Source organism: Acartia tonsa, chromosome 2 (genome assembly GCF_053477335.1).
Source record: "Acartia tonsa isolate MP-2025a chromosome 2, ASM5347733v1, whole genome shotgun sequence".
Lineage (NCBI taxonomy): Eukaryota > Metazoa > Arthropoda > Copepoda > Calanoida > Acartiidae > Acartia > Acartia tonsa.
The window spans coordinates 7,844,473-7,868,693 of record NC_137261.1 but is presented as its reverse complement, the minus strand read 5'-3'; the positions used below and the strand labels follow the sequence as shown (position 1 = coordinate 7,868,693).

The window sequence follows — 24,221 nt, the reverse complement described above, 5'->3', positions numbered from 1 at the left end:
AATGAACTTTACATTTTAGGGTGTTTAAATATTTCTGTAAAAAAAATTTGCGATACAGTGACAATAAAATAGAAGTAAAATCAACCAAATCAAATCTTTAATAGATAAGAAATGGATTCATGGAATAAAAAACGAAATAAAATATTTCTTTGAGACGACTGGGATAAACCCGCCCTAAAAATCAAATTAGTACGTGCAAAAATCATATATGAAGGAAAACCAGAAACATGAACATATGGAGATTGTCTATTGTCCTTTCATTCATTGATAATCATATAATATTTTTTTTTATTCTAATCTAAAATCAAATGGCTAAATGAGCATCAGATAATTTTCAAACCCAGCTAATATGAACTTCTTTGAAAATTGTCTACATTATACGAACAGAACAATATTTGACAGAGAAAAATAATTGATGCATTTCTGAAGCTGATAGGGTCAACACACCCGGAAAGCATTTTAATACCGCAGCTACTCTATAGCAAATGTATGTCTGTACATACCTAAGATCGTTTGAGAAATAATCTGGAAGTTGACAAAGTGTCATTTTTGTATATTTGTTTAGCAACCTAATATAATATTATTATAATGTTTTGCGCTAATAATGGACAAAATATTTTTTTTTAAATATTCTATTTTGCAAATTTTCTTAAAATATGTTAGGTATGTATTTTTTGTACAACATAATGTTCAGTATCGTTAATTGTCTTTAAAAAGTTCTTTTTAAAATTTCTATATTTAACTTGAATTAGTGTCAAATGCTAAAGATATCCGGAATGGCTCGAATATTGTAACGGGATCGTAAGAGAACCTTCAAACTGTAAAGAATTTGCAATGTACTTTGAAAGTTATCTAAATAATGATATTATCTTATTTTAATAACTGCAAATTTACTTCATTATGAAGGTATTTCAAAACAAGTTTAAGCTCCAAATATGGAAATGAGCTTCAGTCAGACAATAGAGAAATGCTAGAGAGTCAATGTAAACTGAAAAAAATTATAGTTTGGAAAACACACGAACTGGGTTAAAGAACAGATGTTCAGTTGTCATAACAAAGAAAAAGAGAAATGATGCAAAAACTCAAGAAAATCACGATTTGAACTAATTTTTCTCTTCAATATTTAAATAAATAAACTTAGTATCAATTATAGATGAATAAAGGAAAAAGGGCTGTAACCATGCAATACCCTAAGCCCTAAGCTGAGGGGCTACAAAGTTCATAACCCAACATGCCCAATAAACAAACAAAAAACTATTTTCAATTTATTCTTATAATAAGGGAAGGGGTGCTTTCAGTGCTCGACGAGCACTTTGAGGGAAACCATGTTAAAAAAACTCTTACCAGTATAATTAATATTCAATAAAATAAACACCAATGAAAATAATTTCAATTATATATTTTTTTTGTTAAAATCTGAGCTAAGCGTGTAAATTGATTTAATATAATTTGCCCTTCTCAATTGTTAAGCTATGAATAGTTAAATTATAAAGATGATAAGAAAATTGTAAAAATAGAAAAGAAATGAAGATACAAAACTTAGATAAGCAGACAGATCCTACTGATAGAAAATTTTAAAAACTTGAGCACGATTCCTTCAGGAATAAAGGGATAAACGTGTTTTCTCGTATTCATTCGAATCCGGTGGATAGGAACCGGTTCTCATCCATAAGAAAAAACTATGTCTAGCATCGTATTATATCCAGCTTTCTACGAATATAAAAATGTACAATCATAAGATTAAAACCAGTTTTTTAGCCGGTGCCTTCGGCACCTCAGAGCTAAAAAAACTAGTTTTAATCTTATAATTGTACATTCTATATCCGCGGAAAGCCGCTTATAATACGATGCTAGAAATAACTATTAAAAACTTTTAAAGATTTCTAACTCTTAGAAATAAATAAAACTATATTTACATGTAAATATGTGCATTTAAAACCTATCTTTTTACGTGGGGGGGTGGGGGGGAGTAATTTTTTTAAATTGCTCTTTCAAATTGTGATTGTCTGAAACAATATTTGTCCAAGACCAATATAGCCTCCAGAAAAATAAAGATCTAGGTTCCTGTTTCTATAAAGATCTTAATTAACAGAAAAACTAAGAACATATTTGAGATAAATAACTTTTTAAAAATTATTCATCTATTTATCCCTGTAAATTTGTACTATAATAATAATAATCAAGATAGTACCAATAATAGGTTTAACAAAGATACAAAACTTTGAATGCGTCAAAAAATTATCAGATTTAATAATTTTTAATAAGCAACCATAAGGGACACTCTGATTTTTATATTGCATATTTTTCTTTTTTTACCTACTATGAATGCACTTTAGAAATCTTGCAAGTTCACAATTTTAGACAAACATACCTATATAAAATTCTAAATAGGACGTAATTCTATTAAATAAAGTAGTAAGCTTTTTTATATGCAGTGAAGCATCTCGCTTACCGCTTAACCGATATAGTTCTCCTCTACCGTGAGTCTACTTATGGATCCAGGTAAAGTTAAGGGCCTCCAGAGGCTTCTAGGGGCGTAGCCAATAGTAAAGCTAAAATACATAAGCTGTAAAAAAATGGTTTAATTGACTTTACCTACATATTAAGAATTTGACCACTTAACGATACAAAATGCTTAGATACTTAAATATAATTGTTTAAGTTTATAATAAAAATAATATATAAAGAGTTTCCCTTTAAATGGGATTGGTTTCACCGCATATATCCGGATTTTTAAAATTCCACTGCCAAGTAATTCTTAATAATATCATACCTTGATACTGATTTCAAGATATGACTATTATTTTAATAGGTATTATACATGCAAATTTTAAAATGAATTTGTCTAAGATTTAAATATTCTGTTTTGAGATAAAACCGACAAAAAATGTATATGAAGAGGGGAAAATAGAAAGGGTAGAAAAATAACTAACTAATTTAAATAGTTGTTACTTTGTCTCTGGTTCCTGGGTATTTTCTAATAAATTGTGCATCCATATCATCTATACTTAAAATACCATCATCATCAACTGGTGAATAAGTTCAATAAAACATAATTAAACTATTCCAAAAAGTAATTTACAGCCCCGTTACTTTACATGGCAGTTGACGACAGCCGCATCTACTTGAGATAAATGTCAAAAATTTCAATATTCAGCTGTTGTATCACTTTCTTTATGTTGCTAATTTGGATCTCATTTATTAATCAGTTGGTTCATCCAGTAGGAGGGAATAAAATGGGGTAAAGGAGGTGGATGGGTGGTATCGCTATTTTAGCCAGCTGCGAGCTTCACTCTATTAGAGTACATGAAAATCTGGTGCTACATCTAAGTAAAAATGTATTGATTTGTTTCTTTGTGTTGGTTTCAGCTAGTAAAACCTTCTTCTTCCCCTTTCATTATAATTTGGTGTTAAAATTAATTCCTTCACTAAACCTGTGTTTCTATCATAATCAATTAGTCAATAATTAGATCAAGTCATATCATTATTAGAACAGTAATCTTTAGTTTTAAATGTGAATTATTTTGTACTTGCTTTAAACTTGGTGTAAATAACAAATACAATATTAGCAACAACAACAAAAAAAGTGTCAAATGCTTTGCAAAAGTCTAAAAACTGGAATAATCTAGAATTTTTGACAGAAAATAATATAGATGGCTATGTTAAACTGGAGTCAATATATATCATACATAGTGTTAGATTAGTACTAACATTAATATTTAACAAACACTTGAAGCAAAGTTAAAATAGAATTTTTTTTAAAGGACAGCAAAACTTACGAAAAAACGATCATATCAAACGTAATCTGACTGTACATTTTATATTGAAGAAACTGAATAGGTATTGTTTCTGAATATAAGCAAAAATTTTATGTAAACATGTCCTGAAGTAGCTAAATACAGGATGTTTGATATCGACGTTCTTCTGTTTATTCACTTGATTATAGAGATGCTTCGCAAAATACATACATGGTGACTATTCATCATAGGAAAAGCTGTTTTGACAAGGATGACAACATCCACAAAAGCAAAGCTCTGAAACGACAAACGGACATTAATACTTATATAGCGTCAGAACTAAATAATCAGAATATAAATGAATAAGAGTCAAACAAAATTGTGAGTAAATTTGTTGTAAAACTTCTTGATACAGGATAATGTTTATGGACATACTTACATTTTTAGGACTTGATTATAGAGTTGCTTTTCTTAAAATAATGTACTTTGTTGTCCCAGGAATCAGTATACTAAAAATCAGAACAATCGGATAATTAGATCACATAAAAATTTGTTGTTAAAAAAGTAAAAAATCAACAAGTTTAAAATGGACGTACAAACATTCTGATAATGATTATAGAGTTACTACGCTTTCTAAATCGTACCTAACTACTACAAGATCACCATGCAACGTTTGAAATTGATAGGACAATTCTAACATGCCTAAATTAACGAAAAAAGCTATCCGTCTCGGACCCTAATTGTAGAGAAGCTTCGCTTTTAAAAATAGTGACAATAAGACAACTACGTAAAAAATGTATGAAAATAATCTGAAAAAATCAACATGTTTAAAACCAAACTAAGGACTAATATAGAGTTGCTACGCTTTCTAAATTGTACCTATGTGTTTCAGGAATCAATTTAAATTAATTATCAGACCTATCCGTTGCAGACTTGCGAACAGAAAAACCGATCCCAATTATAAAAACCTGCGTTTTTGGTTAGAATCTATTCTGCAGTTAACATATTTTGCTACTTTAAAGGCCTGAATCTTTTTAAAAGCGAAGCTTTTCTATAATTAGGGCCGGTCCGTCCGTCCGTCCGAGATAGTTAGCTTTTATTCGTTAATTTAGGCATGTTAGAATTGTCCTATCGATTTCAAATTTTGCATGGTGATTCCTGTAGTAGTTAGGTACGATTAAGAAAGCGTAGCAAATCTATAATCGTTACCAGAATGTCCGTACGTCCATTTTAAACATGTTGATTTTTGTACTTTTTTAATAACAATTTTTTATGTGATAAAATCATCCGATTGATCTGATTTTTTGATTACTATTACAATAAGGTACAATATTATGAGCGAAGCATCTCTATAATCAAGTATTAAACTGTCAGTATGTCCTTAAACAGAATTCTGCATTTAATAAGTTTTGCAACAAATTTACGTATAATTTTGTCAAACCTTATATTTTCATATTTTGTATGTTCAGTTCTGACACTCAACAATAGTTAATGTTCGTCTGTCATATCGTTTCAGAGCTTCGCTTTTAAGGATGTTGTCATCCTTGTTTGTAGTTTCTTTATGATAGTTTTTTTAAAAGTGGCACTCCCATCCTCCCCATTTCTTAAGGATTACTCAAATAATATCCTATTATATAAAGTACAAATGTTTTATTGTCTAATGGCAATAATTTTTAACTACTAAACCGATTAAATTCTCCTTTTCAGCTTCACATAGGTCATGTTTAGGCTATTTAAATTTTAGATTGAATCCTTGGAATGGTTTTAGGCTATTACACTTTTTGTAACCGTTAATATAATTTAAAATACGTTTTGCTATTCCTAATTCAAAAATAATACAAAGACATCACACTTACACCATTTGAAATTAACAAGGAGTTTTGATCATTTAACACATTTATTTTAGTTTTTCATGAATAATTTCAACAACTTATCTAAAACCCTCAACTCTATTATTAATTTCCCTTAAAAAATGTTTACAAAATGTGAATTACACAAAATCGATTTGGTCCAAATTGTTTATTTACATACATAAGTATTAAGTTCTGTACCTACTAAGTTTTCTATTTTTTAGGCTTAAATTTTTCAATTTAAAGGGATAAGAATAAAAATAGAAGTTCTAATTGTACCTCAATTAATGAAAAAAACAAACCTGACTTTATGAGACCTTCAAACAGAACTACATACTGTTTGTCAGTACTGTCATTACATCAAACCTTAACTGTCACTTCTTACATGTAACTAAAACACTTTTACTGTGAAAATATTATAATAAACTTTATAGAAACGGCAGGGATTATTAAGGCATGAATGGGCAGTACATATACATGTCCTCACACTACAGGGCAGCGACTCACTAGACACACTAGTAACTACACAGAAGGAAGCGAGACTTTAAACTCAGCGAGTTAAACTGTTGCCAGATGTTATTTCAGTAGTTTTTGCCACAATTTTGCATGTATCACGTAAAATAATATGAATTTTTGTTTCTTGTAACGCAGCTTTTCAATGACTGACTTTTATGTTCGCAAAGGATATCAAACTTAGACTTAACGGTAGAAAAAATTTTTCCATCATTTTGCAGAGGTTACAGAGAAAGTGCAATTATAAAGAATGTGATATCATTATCAATAATGATAATATCCCTATGTTTTGCTGTATGAGGTATGATGCTCTTATTATTCTTGAATTTATCAGTGTTACAATAGAATATTGTTACCCTCGTTAGAAAGTGATAGTAAAAGATAAGATTAGTGCACGTGAAAATTTATTAAGAAATAATAGAATCTTAATATTTCATACATACATTCTATACAATTTAAGTATAAAAAATCAAAGAAAAAACATTATTTTTAGGAATAGTAGCAGCTGAACGTAATCTAAAAATACTTCTCTAAATCATAAATAGTGATGGCAGGGGTTAACCTACACTCCCCTATTTTAGAAATAAAAAAATCATAGCCCAAAATAAGCTTTTATGAAAAGAACTAAATAAGTGTAGTGGTTAACAAAACAGAAAGAGAGACATACATCCTAACATCATGATTACACCCTTTAACCTTACAATGTGTCAAATACACATATTTTTTTTATCCTATTAAATAAAGTATTAAACTGTTTTTAACCTATTTTTGAATGGGGGGTCAAAAATATACTAGGACACCTATAGAATCAGACTGCAGAGCCCAAATTTGAATTAAGTCCCCTATAACCTTTTTTTGGGGGATTTAAAAATTAATTTTTAGTGTTGCTGTAATCATATTGACCGGAGCAAAAGCTCTTTTTTTACTTCGGGTAATATTGTGGCTTACAGAACATTTTTATATAATTCACTTTATATTGATACAATAAAAAAAAACATTACTCTGTTCATTGGAAATAATTTTTTTTTCCAAAACAATTAATTTCATTGAAAAATCTAACATTTACAATAAAACAAATAGTTCTGAAATCTAACCAATAAGAAGTCTTGTTTTATTTCAATTCCTAACAATTCAAAAAAAGAGTGTTTTCACAAAGTGACTTATTTCCAATGTAGTTAAATAATTTTCATTTGATTAAAATGAAAAGAATGAAAACCATACACATAAAAGATACAATTTTTTAAAAATTATTTAAAAAAATAAGTTTGAATAATCTTATTTTATAACGCATTTGTATATGTGACAAAAATAAATTTGTTGTATTGCATAAACATTTGTTGTCATTTAACCCTTTACAGCCATTTTTTATGTTTTTAAAATAAGTTAGAGAACACAAACATGTTAATGTTAATTCGTTAATATATATTATAAAGAATTAACTTTTTAGTGAATTTTTATAGTAAAATCATAAGGCCTAATTTTACTCTATACCAGAATACAATATTTATGAAGCAAAACACTCTAAAAGCTACGAATTTTACCCAAATAAAAAAAAACCTTTTGCTTCGGTCAAAATGATCACGGCAACAGTAAAAATTAATATTTAAATCCCCCCAAAAAAGTTTATTGGGGATTTTATTCAAATTTAGGCTCTGCAGTCTGATTCTACTGGTGTCATAGTATATTTTTTATATACGTTTTAAAAATAGGTTAAAAACAGTTTAAGATCATTTGGTCTGAAGCTTAAGATTTCGATAGATATCAAAAATGAGTTATCTTTAATAGGAAAGCTACACATAGGTACCGGGATGGTTTTAGGCTATTTATCTGCCTTTTTGAATAGAGTACTTTGGGCTCAACTTATAGTTAGTTACAAAATAAAGCAAAATATGTGGAACAAAATATAAAGTTGTTCAGGCAACACTGTTGTATACTCGTGAAAGCTGTATCATCCTATGCACATAATAATATATAGGAATAAACACTGGTCAACAAAACAATACGGAAAATCGTGGGTGTTCACGCAAATTACAAATAATATTTTTAACATTAGCAAAACCTTTTTAAAACTATTTTTTTTTTTTAATTTGCAAACTATTAAAGTTACCTTTGACTTTTAGAAAATGATCTAAACCCACCATATAACCTTCACGAACCAATCCTAAAAACCACTACTCTTTTAGATAAAACGCTAGCTTCTGATACAAATTACAATCTTGCTACTCCATATTATATTTTTTCGCATCAATGAATAAACAACGAATTTTGTGAGTAGGGTCATTTCACAAGCGTAATTACACAATGTAACACAAAAGTAAATATGAGCAGAACAAAATTCAATTCTGGACTTTTGAAGAAATGGTAACTTCAAATATGCTTGAAATACAACAATTCAAAGAAATTTGCAATAAGGCCCGCTGAAGCGCAACAGAAAATTTTGTGTCATACCCTTAGAATGAGCTCTATAAGGGTTTATTAGAGACAACAAGAGGGGTTTATTTGTAGTGTCAGGGGGGTAGAAACACCCAATTGGAAAGGATACATTGGATTGGTAATTTTTTTTAAACACCCACCTTAATTACCAGGGTAGGTGTAGAGGGGTGGGCCCCCTTAATTTTGCCATATGGGTAGATACACCCCCTTGTGCACGCCTCTGCTTTTAATCTATTATAAGATTTGCCCAAAGATAAAAAAATGTAATATGCTATTTTCTGATACAAATTTCTATCTGCATAGTATTAACACTACCGCTTGATATCACTATGAAATTAATTAGCCTGTGAGGCCTGTATAATAGTCAAGCAGTGCATAGGCCCAATTTAACGGTAGTCAGACAATACAGCATATTATTCCTATAATATAAAGTATTAAGGTTTATTTTGTCTGTAGCTTGAAATTTTGAAAATTGCTGAACCGATTGGGTTCTCGATTTCAGAGAAACTCCACATTGGTCTTAAGATGGTGTAAGTTTTTTTTAATGTTTTAGTCGTGGAATGGTTCTAGGCTATTTTTCTATCCTTTCTCTGCCCCTTCAAACGAAGCCCCAAGACGCTAGGGGTGCACTCAATAGTTATTATTATAGAGATAATACTCCATTAGCGTCAATAATAAAGTTAGTTTTGCTTTATTTAAAAGCGTTGTTAATCTTCCTTGCAAACTATTAGCAATTTTATAATCACACCGGAGTGTACAAAATATCTGACCAAACATCGAGCACTCACACCTCCAAATTTTCAAAAGGTACTTTCAGACCATATCAAATTGGCGCTTTTTTGGCACCTTGAGGGATGATGAAATTTTCATGAAAAGAAAATGCGTCATTACTATGAAAGCAAGTTTTTATACATTTTTGTTCTAGAACAATCAAGAATATTCAAGAATAATTATCAAATTTTTATCAATATGACGATGGGTGACAAATTAAACAAGGACGAAAACATTAATAAAACAATAATTAGCAGCACTATGGTTTTTAAAAATCTTTTTAAACAAACGCAAACGAGGATATCAAAGCTGAAATGTGCAAATAAATTACAACATTTTAAGATTAATAAATTAAGCAAAAATTTTTAAGGAGAGCCATATCGGTTCAGTAGTTATTAAAATATTGTGGTACAAACACACATATGCACAGAAAGACATCCTGTTACTTTTAAATAAGGTTTTTATATTAGAAAGATTTTTTCAGCCGTCGGAAACGTTTAAGAAAAAAATAGTTTTTCTTTGTGTTTAAAATTGCAAGAAAGGATTTATTTAACTAAGGGGGGGGGGGAGTTTGTACAGTTATAGGAAATGAAAATTCAGTATCAAATTTTGCCCTGGCCGTTTTGGCTTGTTTTTATAGTTATCAACCTAATTCTTTTTGTAGACTCTCTTATATGATTGGATCTACCTGTAAAACTTAAAAAATTGAATTTTGTGACTTTCCTTCTAAAGGCTAGTGGAGCAAAAGACCCCTCAAAACACTAAAATTTTAAGTTATGAGATCATTTTTAAGATATCGAGCTGATTTTTAAATGGAACCTTTTATTACATAGATGAGTTGATTAGCCACCCCATATTTCATTTTTGCACTTACAACAGATTATCATGTTCTCTAATGAAGTGAAACCTGTAGCTGGCTAAAATAACGATACCCCCATCCACCCTCTTTACCCCACCTCCTCCCCTTCTTCATGATGAACGAAGTGACCAATAAATGATGTCCATGTTAACGACCTAAATTGACGACAATTTCCCCCTGTCTTACTATCCACGTATTATCTATATCCATTATCTTATTTCAGTATGTAACAATCTTCCGTATTGCTGTAAATATGTAAATTTTTGAATTTTCTTAGAAATGGGTTTCAAACCTACTGCACCCAGAGATAGACATAGAAATACTTGAAAACAATTTGCAAAGCAGTGCAGTAATTAGAATTAGACCTATTGAAGTAAGAAAAATAATTACATAATATTAAAATATTCATACGTAGTTCTAAATAAAGACACACTAGCTAAGTTCTCCTCAATCCTTCTACTAATATATGTTCAAGTATAAACCAAAATAATAATAAAAAGCACTCACAATTTAAAGAAAAAAAAGTGGGGTGGGGGGGGGGGGTGTTTGTTCACTTTTTCATTTGCCATTTACCTTACCCCGTATGAACTTTTATTTAATAGAATAAGTCTCTGTACATGTCTACAACTTCACTTGTACATAGGCATTAGACGACATGCATTGCTTTTCTAGAGTAACCATTAGACCTCATTTTCATTTTATAATATTACTTTATAAACCTAGGTAAATTAAAAGTAAATTAGCAACATATGTACAGCTAGGTATATTTATCACTAATGATTTAGAATAAACTCGATATCACCAAAAATTATAAAGTAAAAGAATAGAGGGGACACGAGCTATATGTAACTGTAACGAGGGAGTGGGGACCCTGTGCCGACATCCAACTGAATCATTACATATCAGCCAAGTTGCTACAACAGAGCAGAAAGCAATTTGCTAGCAGACAAAAAAGGTTCCCACCACTTGGGCCAGGTAGTTGTCTGAGTTATACATCATTATTAATTTATTACATTCAGTGCCAAGATACACAAAGTTGGTTTCATAGATATTAAACTTTTTTTTGTAAAATAATATATCAATAAAGGTATGAAGACAACATCTCTAATACCTATATTTCTTATATTTTGAATTTATTTGATTAAAATTCCTTTATAAATTGATAAATGGACATTTAACAAATAATTGAAATTAAGTATTATCAAATTAAACAATTGATAATGTTATTGATTACATATTAACTTGCACAAATGATTAAAAAATGTCCAATTTAGCGAGAAAACGCAAAAAAATGGCAGGGGGAGCAGCTTTTTTATTACCGTTTCTCTACCGTTTTTCATAGATTCTCATTAAAAAGAACTGCCATGACATATCCCAGTGCTGTAAACAATTTTTGTTGAGTTCTTTGTGCTTTAGGTCAGGTTACAAAAACAAGTAAAAAGAAAAATTTGTAATTTCATACTCTCCTAAATAAATGATAAGTCCGAATATACCCCAACATATGAATTAAAGATTGATTAGTTGAATTTGAAACAGCACGTCCAATAAAATGTAATCAAGGATGACAACATACATTGCTCAAAGCTCATATATTAAATTAACATTTATTAATATGTGTAAACCTTTATATGAACGTATGAACCCTTTACTAATGATAGAAAATGTATTGGACTCAATATCTCCGACGTAAAATCCATTATGATATAAAAGCTTCGCTTCTATCAATGCTTATGTATTTTATATATAGATTTTCTTTTATAAGAAGCTACTCTGTAATTAACTAATACATAACACTTGACATCTAGAGGCAAAGTATTTAAATCTATTAAAACCAAAGGATACTTACAAATACAATAAGTATTCCTATGAAATAAAGCAAAAAAGATCCTGTAAATATAAGGATAAAATATGTATGAAATTACCTTCGCAAAAAAAAGAAAAAGCTTTAAAACAAACTTATTGTGGAGAGACAGGCGACCAAATTGTTAAATATGAAGAATGGATACACTTTTATAAAGTAGGTAGTACTTCAAAGTTGTGCATGTAGAATATCATTCTTGTTTAAGATATTTAAAGAGGTATGGTTGAGACAACAATGAAATCCATGACAAATCGATATAAAAACATTCGATTTAAAATCAAATGAAATATCTTGCCAAAGGGAAAGTAATGGTTTCAACCAAGTTTAATGTAATGCCACTAATAGGAAAGAAATATATAAGAAGTCTTGCTAATTAACAGAAAAGGATGGGGGGGGGGGGTCTACTGTAAGATATCTCGTAGAAAGAAGTGTTTAGTACATTTGACGCTATCACACAAAGTACCCTCTTAAGCACTGATAACCTCTCCCCCGCCTTATTTTGTAATAAAGTTTTGTTTGTTAGTTTATTACTTTTGGTCAGATTAGGTTAGGTTACATAGGGTACTGGGTAGCTTCGCAGGGTTAGGGCCATCCGCAGAGAATTAGACACAGGGGCCAGGGGGTGGGAACTACTCACCCCTTACTTTCAATGAATTTCAAAAATAAGAAGGGGGGGATTTGGTATCAGTGCTCAAGATGGTACTTGCAAGCTAATAACGTATATTAAGAAACATTTAAGAGATAATAAATTAAGCCAAATAAATCATGTCATCTTTTATATACGGGCGTTTAGTAAGGAAAACATATCGACAATGTAAGCAGTTTTTTAATGTAATGAAAAAAACTCTTTATTGGGACAGTACAATCTAACAGGACTGCTGACCAATAGGGTTTGAACCCCGAAGGGTAAATGTAGTTTAGTATGAACACTTAATTAAATTGAACGAGTAGGGGTACTACCATGGTCAGTGACTCAGGGATCTTAGGGATAAGACAAAGGCCGATGAAAATCGATGTACTGTACATCACCAATGATGATAAACAAAATTACTTCTTCTGTAGATTAAAATTAGTAGTTGAAACGTTTGGACATTTAATTTAATGAATCAAGCAATTAAAATTCAATAAAAGTCCTTAAATTTGTTAAGCCAACAAATAAGAAAAAATGCTGGAAGGTACTTAGAATCACGTGCTCTAGTTCGTGGATAGTCCTCTTTCGATCTGAAATTTTGAATGAGTAATCCTTGGTAGGTAACAGTACAGTCGTTTAGCTGTTTTTGGCTATCTATAGGGTAAATCTGTCAAAAATCAACCTTTAAAACATATTTTTGCTTTTAATCAAGTGAAATGATACAAAAAACATTTTTTTAGATTTCTAGTACCAGCAAGTACCGGCTAGAATCGTTTGAAAATGTTTTGGAGCAGCAAAGAGTATTATGTGGAGATAGGATTTGTGATGGATTTGAATTGAAAATAGCCACAAAAAAATGGCTAAACGGCTGACCCGCCAGCCGTTAGCCGTTACTTTTCTAACTTTTTGTTCGATTTAGGGAAAATAAACCTACCTAGGATTACTCATGCAAAATTTTAGATCGAAATTCGAATTCTAAGTGCCATTTAAACATTGATTACGAGATGGTTGCATTAAAAACCCCCACTCTTAATAATACAACAACTTATAAGGGGGGGGGGGGGGGGTTTAATGCAACCATCTCGTAATCAATGTATAAATGGCACTTAGAATTCGAATTTTTATCTCAAATTTTGCATGAGTAATCCTTGGTAGGTCTATTTTCCCTAAATCGAACAAAAAGTTGGAAAAGTAACGGCTGGCAGCTGGCGGCTTAGCCGTTTAGCCGTTTTTTGCCTATTTTCAGGGCAAATTCATCATTAATTACGTAGGAATCAACTTTTAAAAACATATTTTTGGTTTAATTCATGTTAAATGATAGCAATGACCATTTTTAAAATTTCTAGTGCCAGCTGCTAAACGGCTAGAACCGGCTGAAAACGGCTGGGAGCCGCCAAGAGTATGACGAGTAGATAGGGCATGTGACATGTCTAGGGGTAAGTTTTTATGGTTGCTGAGCTCAAAAAAGCTACCAAAAATAGTGGCAGCCCATCCATATGGCAGCTGGGTAACAGCTGCAGCTCAGCTGGGAGCGGCCAAGAGTAGAATCAGTAGATAGGGCTTGTGACGTGTCTAGGGGTAGGTTTTTATGGGTGCTGAGCTCAATTCTACTACAAAAAATAGAAGCAGCCTATCCATATGGCAGCTGGGTAACGGCCGCAGCTCAGCTGGGAGTGGCCAATAGTAGAATGAGTAGGTTTAGCTTGTGACATGTCTAGGTGTAGGTTTTTAGGGGTGCTGAGCTCAAAAATACTGCCAAAAATAGTGGCTGCCCATCCATATGGCAGCTGGGTAACGGCCGCAGCTCACCTTTAAGCGGCTAAGAGTAGAATGAGTAGATAAGGCTTGTGACGTGTCTAGGGGTAGGTTTTTATGGGTGCTGAGCTCAATACTACTACCAAAAATAGAAGCAGCCCATCCATATGGCAGCTGGGTAACGGCCGCAGCTCACCTTAGAGCGGCCAAGAGTATGAAGAGTAGATAGGGCTTGTGACATGTTTAAGGGTAGGCTTGTGACATGTCTATTGCCTAGGGGTAGGTTTTTATGGGTGCTGAGCTCAAAAATTCTACCAAAATTAGTGGTGACCCATCCATATCAATGGCAGCTGGGTAAGAGCTGCAGCTCAGCTGGGAACGGCCAAGAGTAAATTGAGTAGATAGGGCTTGTGACGTGTCTAGGGGTAGGTTTTTATGGGTGCTGAGCTTAATACTACTACCAAAAATAGAAGCTGCCCATCCATATGGCAGCTGGGTAACGGCTGCAGCTCAGCGGAGAGCGGCCAAGACTAGAATGAGTAGATAGGGCTTGTGACGTGTCTAGGGGTAGGATTTTAGGGGTGCTGAGCTCAAAAATACTACCAAAAATAGGGGCGGCCCATTCCTATGACAGCTGGGTAACAGCTGCAGCTCAGCTGGGAACGGCCAAGAGTAAATTGAGTAGATAGGGCTTGTGCCGTGTCTAGGGGTAGGTTTTTATGTTTGCTGAGCTTAATACTACTACAAAAATAGTGGCGACCAATCCACATGGCAGCTGGATAAAGGCTGCAGCTCAGCTGAGAGCGGCCAAGAGTAGAATGAGTAGATGGGGCTTGTGACGTGTCTAGGGGTAGGTTTTTAGGGGTGCTGAGCTCAAAAATACTACCAAAAATAGTGGCCGCCCATCCATATGGCAGCTGGGTAACGGCCGCAGCTCACCTTAAAGTGGCCAAGAGTAGAATGAGTAGATAGGGCTTGTGACATGTTTAGGGGTAGGTTTTTATGGTTGCTGAGCTCAAAACTGCTACTAAAAATAGTGGCGACCAATCCACATGGCAGCTGGGTAACAGCTACAGCTCAGCTGGGAGCGGCCAAGATAGGGCTTGTGAGGTGTCTAGGGTTAGGTTTTAATGGGTGCTGAGCTCAAAAATAATACCAAAAATAGTGGCCGCCCATCCATATGGCAGCTGGGTAACAGCCGCAGAGTGGCCAAGAGTAGAATGAGTAGATAGGGCTTGTGACATGTTTAGGGGTAGGTTTTTATGGTTGCTGAGCTCAAAACTGCTACCAAAAATAGTGGTGACCAATCCACATGGCAGCTGGGTAACAGCTACAGCTCAGCTGGGAGCGGCCAAGAGTAGAATGAGTACATAGGGCTTGTGAGGTGTCTAGGGTTAGGTTTTAATGGGTGCTGAGCTCAAAAATACTACCAAAAATAGTGGTGGCCTATCCATATGGCAGCTGGGTAACAGCTGCATCTCAGCTGCGAGCGGCCAAGAGTATAATGAGTACATAGGGCTTGTGACGTGTCTAGCTGAGCTGTGGATGGGCCGCCCCTATTTTGTTAGTATTTACTCAATTTACTCAATTTACTCTTGGCCGTTCCCAGCTGAGCTGCAGCTGTTACCCAGCTGTCATAGGAATGGGCCGCCCCTATTTTTGGTAGTATTTTTGAGCTCAGCACCCTTAAAATCCTACCCCTAGACACGTCACAAGCCCTATCTACTCATTCAAGTCTTGGCCGCTCTCAGCTGAGCTGCAGCCGTTACCCAGCTGCCATATGGATGGGCAGCTTCTATTTTTGGTAGTAGTATTAAGCTCAGCACCCATAAAAACCTACCCCTAGACACGTCACAAGCCCTATCTACTCAATTTACTCTTGGCCGTTCCCAGCTGAGCTGCAGCTCTTACCCAGCTGCCATTGATATGGATGGGTCACCACTAATTTTGGTAGAATTTTTGAGCTCAGCACCCATAAAAACCTACCCCTAGGCAATAGACATGTCACAAGCCTACCCTTAAACATGTCACAAGCCCTATCTACTCTTCATACTCTTGGCTGCTCTAAGGTGAGCTGCGGCCGTTACCCAGCTGCCATATGGATGGGCTGCTTCTATTTTTGGTAGTAGTATTGAGCTCAGCACCCATAAAAACCTACCCCTAGACACGTCACAAGCCTTATCTACTCATTCTACTCTTAGCCGCTTAAAGGTGAGCTGCGGCCGTTACCCAGCTGCCATATGGATGGGCGGCCACTATTTTTGGCAGTATTTTTGAGCTCAGCACCCCTAAAAACCTACCCCTAGACATGTCACAAGCTAAACCTACTCATTCTACTATTGGCCACTCCCAGCTGAGCTGCGGCCGTTACCCAGCTGCCATATGGATAGGCTGCTTCTATTTTTTGTAGTAGAATTGAGCTCAGCACCCATAAAAACCTACCCCTAGACACGTCACAAGCCCTATCTACTGATTCTACTCTTGGCCGCTCCCAGCTGAGCTGCAGCTGTTACCCAGCTGCCATATGGATGGGCCGCCACTATTTTTGGTAGCATTTTTGAGCTCAGCAACCATAAAAACCTACCCCTAGACATGTCACATGCCCTATCTGCTCTTCATACTCTTGGCGGCTCCCAGCCGTTTTCAGCCGGTTCTAGCCGTTTAGCAGCTGGCACTAGAAATTTTAAAAATGGTTATTGTTATCATTTAACATGAATTAAACCAAAAATATGTTTTTAAAAGTTGATTCCTACGTAATTAATGATGAATTTGACCTGAAAATAGGTAAAAAACGGCTAAACGGCTGAGCCGCCAGCTGCCAGCCTTTACTTTTCCAACTTTTTGTTCGATTTAGGGAAAATAGACCTACCAAGGATTACTCATGCAAAATTTCAGATCGAAATTCGAATTCTAAGTGCCAAGGGGGGGGGGCACATCTGACACTTTTGCGTAAACAGGGATTATAGGCTTTGTCTTAGGAGTTATAGGATAGGTTATTTGGGGAAAAAGTTTAGTTTTTGGGTGTATTTTCCTTATATTTAAAAAAAATTTTGATAGGTCTCCAGGTTCAGGTGCTGCAGGCTGGAAGGTCACTTCTGGACAGGTATAAATGAAAAAAAAATTTTGTTTGAAGAGTTAGAGATCAACTTATTAAACCAAATATGCATCTTTTGGGATGTTATGAGCATATATGAAGAAAAAATAAAAATCAGCCTACAGGTTCAGGTCCTGCAGGCCTCCAGGTGAATTCTGGACAGGTAAAAACTGAAAATTTTAAATTTTATAGTTAGAACAAAACTTATTTTACAAAAGTTGCTAATTTATGGATGGTATGAACTAATTTGAAGATAAATTTGAAATCGGGCTCCAGGTACAGGTACTGCAGGCCTCCAGGTGGATCCTGGACAGGTAAAAACTAAAAATTTTTACTTTTAAAGTTAGAGCATAACTTATTTAACAAAAGTTGCTACTTTATGGATGGTATTAACATATTTGAAGAAAAATTTGAAATCGGGCTCCAGGATCAGGTACTGCAGGCTTCCAGGTAAATTCTGGACAGGTAAAAATTGAAAATTTTAATTTTATAGTTAGAACAAAACTTATTTTACAAAAGTTGCTACTTTATGTATAGTATGAACTAATTTGAAGAAAAATTTGAAATCGGGCTCCAGGTTCAGGTACTGCAGGCCTCCAGGTAAATTCTGGACAGGTAAAAACTGAAATTGTTTACTTTTGAAGTTAGAACAAAACTTATTTAACAAAAGTTGCTACTTTATGGATGGTATTAACATATTTGAAGAAAAATTTGAAATCGGGCTCCAGGATCAGGTACTGCAGGCTTCCAGGTAAATTCTGGACAGGTAAAAATTAAAGAATTTTAATTTTATAGTTAGAACAAAACTTATTTTACAAAAGTTGCTACTTTATGTATGGTATGAACTAATTTGAAGATAAATTTGAAATCGGGCTACAGGTTCAGGTACTGCAGGCCTCCAGGTAAATTCTGGACAGGTAAAAACTGAAATTTTTTACTTTTGAATTTAGAACAAAACTTATTTAACTAAAGTTGCTACTTTATGGATGGTATTAACATATTTGAAGAAAAATTTGAAATCAGGCTCCAGGATCAGGTACTGCAGGCCTCCAGGTGGATCCTGGACAGGTAAAAACTAAAAATTTTTACTTTTATAGTTGGAACAAAAGTTATTTAGCAAAAGTTGCTACTTTATGGATAGTTTTAACTCATTTGAAGATAAATTTGAAATCGGGCTCCAGGTTCAGGTACTGCAGGCCTCCAGGTGGATCCTGGACAGGTAAAAACTAAAAATTTTTACTTTTTAAGTTAGAGCATAACGTCTTTAGCAAAAGTTGCTACTTTATGGATAGTATTAACTCATTTAAAGAAAAATCTGAAATCGGGCTCCAGCTTCAGGTACTGCAGGCCTCCAGGTGGATCCTGGATAGGTACAAACTAAAAATATCTATTTAACTAATACAAAGAAAAATTTGAAATCGGGCTCAAGGTTCAAGTTAAATCCAACCATTTTGTTACATTTTGAATTATATCTGCAAAAAAAATATTAAGCATTGACTAGAATATATATAAAAAAAACGTACTGTCAACAGGTCAGTCACTAAAGGAAGCATGCAGGAAATACACTTCTCTAACTGCGGTAAAAATCCAACCAAAATCCAACACAATACCCTCAATTTGATACAAAAAAGTTATTGAAGCTGCAGGCTTCAAATTTGGGGTATTAAGCCTTATTGTGGCAGTCTTTCAGCAATTAGAGCGGCATATTTCCTGCAGGCTTTCTTCAACTATCAAGTATAAAAAAAGGGATATGAAAACTTTCTGACAAAATTAACTTAAAAGTAACAAACAAACCAAACAAATTTTGTTAAAATAGACAATTAGAACTAAGATACAAGTTAGACATAATCTATTCATTGTCAGATTGAATTGCCAATAAAACCACATGTTTCTGCACAAACTTCTCATCAATCTCATGAGGAGCATGAGCATCGTCGTTGAGAAAAAATCTGTCGCCAATCTTTTGCACACAAACATTGTGCCCAAGATTATTTGAATGAAGACTAGAAAAATCTTTTTTTTACATTCAATTCAAGTTAAATGTGACAAATATTATAATATTTACTTACCAATGAAAGACAGACTCTACAACCATTATTTAAAAAAAATAAATTTAATGTTTTCCTAAACCATATGAAATTGTTGTACTGTTAGGTTATTGTTTTCTATAGAAGATCTTATTTTATTTTGAGAAAGAAAATGATATTGCAAATAGCTAGATTAAATTTTAATTGATTTAGACTTTTAAAAAAATGATTTTTCCTTAAGTTTGAAATATGCAATATAGTTGATATTACATTACATCCGCTAAAATCTATCAAAGCATTATCTTTCTTCCACTTTTAAAATTTAGTCTTGAGATTTCAACTAGTGTGACACGTCCTTTTCGCTCTTCACAGGAACAGGAAACAATACTGAGGCAAGATCTGCACCTGTCTTCGACTGGTGTTCTGACAATTAAGATCATTTTAAAAAGAATTACATGTTAAAAAATAGTTCTTGTAATGGAAAATAGGCAAAATATTAAAATCTTATCATCTCATTAAGTTATGAAAATTACAATCATACATTTTAAACAATATAACAACCATTTTCACGGCAATTTTTTTTACATCTTATGCAGAATATTCTATTTGTTTAAAATACAATTTACCTGAAATATTCTTGATAGAGGTTAGCAAGCGAAACTTTTTGGTTCTCAGCACACAAACTAACATCAATCTGTGCAACCAGAATGGAATCAAAGGATAATCTTCCATGACCACAGTTACAATTAACCCAATGCTTAATATTTTTTTTGCAGATATAATTCAAAATGTAACAAAATGGTTGGATTTAACTTGAACCTTGAGCCCGATTTCAAATTTTTCTTTGTATTAGTTAAATAGATATAGTTCTAACTCTTTAGTTAAATATTTTAATTTTTACATGTCTAGAATTCCCCTGCAGACCTGCAGTACCTGATCCTGGAGCCCAATTTCAAATTTATCTTCCAATTGGTCAATACTATCCAAAAAGTAGCAACTTTTGTTAAATAAGTTATGCTCTAACTTTAAAAGTGAAAATTTTTAGTTTTTACCTATCCAGGATCCACCTGGAGGCCTGCAGTACCTGAAGCTGGAGCCCGATTTCAGATTTTTCTTTAAATGAGTTAATACTATCCATAAAGTAGCAACTTTTGCAAAAGAAGTTATGCTCTAAATTAAAAAGCAAAAAATTTTAGTTTTTACCTGTCCAGGATTCACCTGGAGGCCTGCAGTACCTGAACCTGGAGCCCGATTTCAAATTTATCTTCAAATGAGTTAATACTATCCATAAAGTAGCAACTTTTGCTAAATAAGTTTTGTTCCAACTAGAAAAGTAAACAATTTCAGTTTTTACCTGTCCAGAATTTACCTGGAGGCCTGCAGTACCTGAACCTGGAGCCCGATTTCAAATTTTTCTTCAAATTAGTTCATACCATACATAAAGTAGCAACTTTTGTAAAATAAGTTTTGTTCTAACTATAAAATTAAAATTTTCAATTTTTACCTGTCCAGAATTTACCTGGAAGCCTGCAGTACCTGATCCTGGAGCCCGATTTCAAATTTTTCTTCAAATATGTTAATACCATCCATAAAGTAGCAACTTTTGTTAAATAAGTTATGCTCTAACTTTAAAAGTAAAAATTTTTAGTTTTTACCTGTCCAGGATCCACCTGGAGGCCTGCAGTACCTGTACCTGGAGCCCGATTTCAAATTTATCTTCAAATTAGTTCATACCATCCATAAAGTAGCAACTTTTGTAAAATAAGTTTTGTTCTAACTATAAAATTTAAAATTTTCAGTTTTTACCTGTCCAGAATTCACCTGGAGGCCTGCAGGACCTGAACCTGGAGGCTGATTTTTATTTTTTCTTCATATATGCTCATAACATCCCAAAAGATGCATATTTGGTTTAATAAGTTGATCTCTAACTCTTCAAACAAATTTTTTTTTTCATTTATACCTGTCCAGAAGTGACCTTCCAGCCTGCAGCACCTGAACCTGGAGACCTACCAAAATTTTTTTTAAATATAAGGAAAATACACCCAAAAACTAAACTTTTTCCCCAAATAACCTATCCTATAACTCCTAAGACAAAGCCTATAATCCCTGTTTACGCAAAAGTGTCAGATGTGCCCCCCCCCCCTTATACATTGATTACGAGATGGTTGCATTAAAAACCCCCCCCTTTATACCCTACTCTTTAAAGCACAATTGTTTTTGTTATCATAATTTTAAACTTTAAATATAACATACAGTAAATATTATGTGCGTTTGTATGCACACTTTAAACCTCTAATAATTCATTTATACCCTAAGGGTAATTAATCCAAGTATTGCACACAAATCTTATTTTACATTTATCTATTCTGCATACATTCTTATATAATCGTTTTTAAGAGCGAAGCTTTTCCATAATTAGGTTCCTTCCGTTCCGTCAGTTCGTCTTTTTTTAACAAATAAATCTTTTGATTAATTTAAACATGTTTTAATTGTCCTATCGAATTAAAACTTGGCATGATAATTCCTATTACTGTTAGGTACGATTTAGAAAGCGTAGCGATAATTTTTTATGTAATGTTCATGCAAGGTACTATTAAATAGGCATTAAATCTCCATATAAGAAATCAATGGATTGGATAATGTTCTTAGTCTATTATTAAAAAGCATAGGTTGCTCTATAGAAAGAAATTGGAAAAGGATTCAAATTCGTGTGATGGTCCATCCTTATATCCCTGCACTAAATTAACTATTATAAATAGGCGAGAGACTAATTTATGCAAATTAGAATGAATGCAAACTTTATCCTCAGGGCGAATAAATAGGCATCTATAGGATCAGAGAAAATATTCGTAATAAAAGAATCAACACAAATAAAAAAGCTTTTCATTATGTTTGAAATGGACGTACGGGTTTTCTTGTAACGATTATAGAGTTGCATCGCTTTCGAAATCGTACCTAACTGTTACAGGAATCATCATACAAAGTTTGAAGTCAATAGGACAATTATAACATGCTTAAATAAACGATAAGAGCTATCAGTAACGTACGAACGGACAGACCCTTAATACAGAGAAGCGCTTTTAAAAAGAAAAAAATGGTAATGGGGTAAAATCAATGTTACGCTAACAAAATTCTATTTTCTATTGTAGATTACTTATCCCCTATCCTCAGGAATGGAAATTAATTAAACCAGTATTTAATATATATTTTATAGTACATACATCCCATTTCATTTGCTGTAGTCATTCTAAAACAAAATATTTAGGTAGAGAATGACATCGTTTTTTTGCAATATTTAACAAGGATGAAACGTGATAAAAAAGGTAATTTTGCAAATTTTCTCATTTAAAATGTTAAGAATTTACATTTTACATATATCAAGTCTTATTTTTTTTTAACATTGCTATTCATCATAACATCATTATTCATAGTTGTTGTTAAGTTTAATCTTTAAAAATGACAGGAAAACTCGCCAATTTTTTTTAGATTTGGTGGAAGTGAATTACTGCAATGCGCCTTTTTAAAAAAGGCATACAAAGTAAAGGGGCAATACATAAAAAAATGCATTTTCTTACAGTATTATAAAAACGACAACATACATTATGTACATTTATGTTTGTGTTTCTTATTATTATCTTGATAACAATTTAAGGTGCAGCTTATTTTTTGTCAAACATTAATAAATACATAAATAACTTTTGTTTGCGTAACTGCTATTTTAATTGAAAACTATTTATCAATGTTAAGAACTTATTTTCCCTAATTAGATATTGATGTTTTTAAGTTGTTGAATTAGCCATTTAATTAAGCTCTTGTTTTTATAATATCTGCATCAAAAATATTGCTCTAAAATGCTTAGTTAATGGCTGACCCCATAGCAGCTTTAATTGAGCTTTGTAATAATAGAAAAGAAATTTTTCAAAAAGGATAGAGCGAAAGTTTACAAAAAGGAAAGAGCTGAATTAATCTACAACACTTTCTTCAGTTCTCCTTACTATTTTGGGCGTTATAATTCGGTTAGATTAGGTTCTATCGCTAGGGGGCCGAGCGCTGCAGCCATTGTCGTAGTTTTGTCAGTGGGAGGGGTTACCAAAAACTTTAAAATCGAAAAAAAAATCTAAGAGGATTTTACCCTATTCTGAAGCTATTAATGAAAGACTTTCACACATAAGATTAAAAATTGACAGTGAAAATTATTTTTTCATATATTGTTCTGTGAATTAAGTTATCAGAACTCAAAACTCTGTAAAAAAAAAATATGTATTGCTTACACTCATACCCCCGATGAAATCACCACTTTTATTTTAATTTTTGAATAAAAAATTTTATCTTCACTTAACCCAACCTAACATAAGCATAAAATAATATGTATTTTCTTTGCTCAAAATTTTGTCTGTGGTCTAAATTCAAAATGAGGGAAACCGCGATTATATTAAAAGGCTAAAACATTTAAGAACCGAGAATATAAATATTTGTAAAGCAGAATTTAGAAATGACGATCGTCATACTTGTTTTTTAAATAATGCAAAACATTCCCTTACATTGAACCGTATAACAAGGACATTCAAATAATGGGAGCACTTCTAAATTAACCAAAATATTTTTTGCGCATTTTGCAAAACAACTAGGTAAATATTAAAATATTATAAAGTAAATATTAGATTAAATTTTGTTAGTTATTCAATTTTAT

General features: G+C 32.9%; 1 protein-coding gene across 9 annotated transcripts in view; it reads right to left on the bottom strand.

Annotated features, from left to right (window-relative positions):
- ClC-a (chloride channel protein 2) overlaps positions 1-24,221 on the bottom strand; it is a 114,361-nt gene that overhangs the window by 81,016 nt on the left and 9,124 nt on the right. Inside the window, exon 1 of one of the 9 annotated variants that reach the window (XM_080145284.1) lies at positions 5,890-6,100. The exons of the other annotated variants lie outside the window; for them this stretch is intronic. The gene's annotated coding sequence lies outside the window, so the exon portion shown is untranslated. Of the gene's footprint in view, positions 1-5,889; positions 6,101-24,221 lie in introns of those variants that run through there. 9 annotated transcript variants of the gene reach the window in all.